Below are 3,809 nucleotides of genomic sequence, written 5' to 3'. Positions count from 1 at the left end.
CAGCCCCACAGAGAGCCCCCAGACAGCCAGCCCCACAGAGAGCCCCCAGACAGACAGCCCCACAGAGAGCCCCCAGAGAGCCCCACAGAGAGCCCCCAGACAGAGTCCCGCAGACAGACCCACAGACAGCCTGACAGTCCTAGAGAGCCCCCCAGACAGACAGACAGTCCCACAGACAGCCTGACAGTCCCACAGAGAGCCCCCCAGACAGAGAGCCCCCCAGACAGAGAGCCAGTCCCACAGAGAGCCCTACAGTCCCCCCAAGTCAGATAGACAGTTCCCCAGAGCGCCCCACAGACAGTCCCACAGACACCCCCCAGCCAGCCAGACCAACCACTAACCCCCCAGCCAGCTCCACAGCCAGCCAGCCCGCCCCACAAACCACCAACCCCCCAGCCAGCCGGCCCCAGCCCCACACCTCCCGGCCCCTGGCTGAAGGCAGAGAGGCAATTAAGGTGGACAAATAATTTTTATTCGTGCATGCAAATACATGTCAATACTGCAAACTTCTTCCATCAAGTCTCTCAAACACTGAAAACCAGGATGCTCTAACTCCGTGACCAGCCAAAGCTACAACCTCTTCACTTCAGTGCTACGGCAAACACACACGGCACCGCCCCGCCACCGGGGCCCCCCTACTTCTAACACGAAGGGAAACATTACCATTGGGAACTCAAAACCGAAATAAACGGAATAGAATTTACTCCCCCATATATCCCCATTTCATTTTACAGATTTTTTTTTTAAATTATAGTTTTAAATAGAAGCTGAGAATGCGCCATAAAAATGAGCATTAAATCCATCGTAGCGATGGTGCCTGCTTTATACATGATGGGTGTACACCATCTTTTATTTCATTTACATTTCAATCGAACAATAGATTTGCAAAGAAAATGTCTAATACAGACGTAAAAATATTCACACTAGAGCTTCACAATCGGTTGTACAATTGACAAACAGGCCTCTTTTCCCAAACTTTCCAGCTAAGCAAATTTATAAAATGTAATCAATGCAACAAGAAAAAAAAAATTTTCTTTAAAACTTCCAGGGAAAAGAATACGCAGTAAACAGTATAAATGCGGACAGCAGATGCTGCAAGCTAACCACAATACTTCTGAGTGGCTGTACAGTGGGTATGTGCAGTACAAATAAAAGCCACGTGTGTTGTATCACAACTACCGTATAATGTACTTGTTTGCCCAGCTAAGAAAATGCATGCATTTCCATGCCTTGGATTAACTGAGATCTACTCTGGATAAATTGATGGGCTATGTGCAAATGACCTTGGCTTTTGGCAGTAATAAATGCAGCCAGGCTCTGTTTTATTTCAGCTTTTACAGCAAAATCTTGAGTGATTGAAAGCTTCCACAAGCATCCTTCTTAAATAACGGGGTGTAGTATTATGTTGGGGTATTGGTCATTTTGATTATTCAGATTTGTTTCATCTCACCACTGACAGTTTGGGATTTTTTTTTTTTTTTTTTTTTTTTTTTTTTTTGTTCCTTCTCGTGCTCCCTTGCCAGCAAAGAGATGCACAGTGATGACTACTGCCAAAGTCAGCTGTTCATTTATACTGGAAAATTGGGTCATTTAAAAAAGCACATTTATTGTGTTCTGCTTGCAGAAGAGGTCCCTCAACGAGAGGGAATTTCCTAACAAAGGGATTAAACCACAACATAAAGAATGGACTTTTACATACTATAGATAACCCGATCATTTTTCATTTTGTTACACTCTCAAATTCAACATCTTCCTTTAATAACAGTCTAATAATAATGAAAAGTCTGTTCACAAATATGATCAAGGAGCTGCTGGCATACAGTGTTTATGTACAGCAACAGGTACAACTTGACAACTTGTGCTTTAAAAAAAGCCAACAAAAACAATGTTTGGAACTATTCTGAGTTTAGATCAAGTTATTTTAAGCATTCTTTCCTCAGCTGTTTCTGACCACTGTGCATTATTTTGTACCTCATCCAGCCTAGTACACTATTATACAAGAACAGCATTCAGCTCTTGAGTACAGGATAAATTAAAACTTCAATTGTGTTAAAGCACTAAAACCTTCCAAATCAGACTTCTACAAAGAGCAATTAAGAGCTTATTTAACGTAATCAGCTGCGTACAACTTTTTTTTTTTTTCCTAAATCAAATGTCAAACTTTAGTGTCCCTGTACTAGACTACCAAGAACCAACGCCAGTTTGCTTTGCAAAGAGTCTAACCTTTCCTTTGAAGGGTCTAGTATACATTCTACAATGCAAAATCTGCATAAACACTAAGATTCATTTCTTGTCACCTGTTTACAGGAACAAAATATCAGTAGCAGGGCAATCACTCTGCTATAAGTATATGTTAAGAATGTACAGATAATTACTTTCTCACACAAGCATTCTCCCAGCACAAGCATTAGTCTCTATTAAGACCTATGTGGGAAATGAGGCAAACCAAGGAATGAATCCAGGTAGTGAGGCAACACAATTAACTTAGATACTAATAATTCCTGTCTCTCTTGCATGTGAAATCCCTGCTGTACCCCCTAAGTGGGGAAAAGAAAACAACAAACCAAAACAACCCAAAATGCTTGTCCAAGCAAAGCAAAAGAGCCAATCTCTTTCCCCAATCTGCTATGGGCCTTTTTTTTTCTGACAGCACAGGTAAGTTAGGCCAAAACCTAAATGGGAATCACTGCTATTAACACACAAAGGTAAGTCACTACATCTTGGTGTCAGAAAATAAGCCCTTCCATAGCCCAAAGGCACCTGATTTACATCTAGACAACTGAATACATACTTGTTTGTATAGGGATGAGGGCTGAAACTTCACCAAAGAAGAAAGCCAGAGCTAGGTTCCCACCTGTAGCTTCTCCTTGTCAGGGCACTGGAGGGCATAGTTCCATGGCAAAAACCACACAGTCCATGTTAAAACCGTAAGACAAAGCTGGCAATGCTGTTAAACCCCCCAAGTAATTCTTTTGCCTGTCATTCTATCTATTAAAATTTCAACTAAAAAAATCCTAACCTCAATTAAGAACCAACTTTCCATATGAAGTGTATGGTCATCCTAGAGAACTGCTATATCATGGGACCTCCTGCTGCAGACAAGAGTACATAGATACATTTGTTCTTAAATACGCCAATACGGTTGGCAGGAGTTATGTCAGGCTTATGTAATTTCACTGGACAAACAGGCAAATGTGTGTAAGCAGCTTATCCCAATCCCCCTCCAGCAGAGCACAACCAAGTTTTTAAAATTGCAATTTTAAAATTAAAAAGTTAAGGTAAATACACAATCAATTTATGTAGTATATATTCACCCTCAGATCATGCTGAAGATGTTCTGTGGAGTTCTGGTGCACAGAGGGCTCTTTCCCTGAGGGCAAATAAGGACTTCTCAAACCTTTATATTTTCTCTATTTTTGTAACAAAATAGCAATTTAAAATTTAAAAATCTTTTAAAAAAATTACATCACCTTCAACATGGAAGATCTCACTGTTTAAATATCCATGAAAGAGACATACTTGTTTGCATATCTGTTTTGGAATTACATTGTACAGCAAATAATAGTATCTCAGAAGCATTTCAAAAGTAATATAAATTCGTATTTACAGAATGGTCTTGGTATAAAATATACAACAATCATATTTATGACTAACATTCTAAGTTAAAGTTAACATCAATAGGAAATAAGTTAAGGTGACAAAGGTGGTCTGGTTCTTGTATCCATTCACTTCAAGTTGCAAGTGAAAACAAAGCATCAGTCTAATCCTAGCTATGAGGTGGCACTGGCTATAGGAAGGTACAGCAACAG

This window comes from Athene cunicularia, assembly GCF_003259725.1.
Source record: "Athene cunicularia isolate RWA chromosome 17 unlocalized genomic scaffold, athCun1 chr17_part1, whole genome shotgun sequence".
Lineage (NCBI taxonomy): Eukaryota > Metazoa > Chordata > Aves > Strigiformes > Strigidae > Athene > Athene cunicularia.
Note: the sequence above shows the minus strand (reverse complement) of the source record.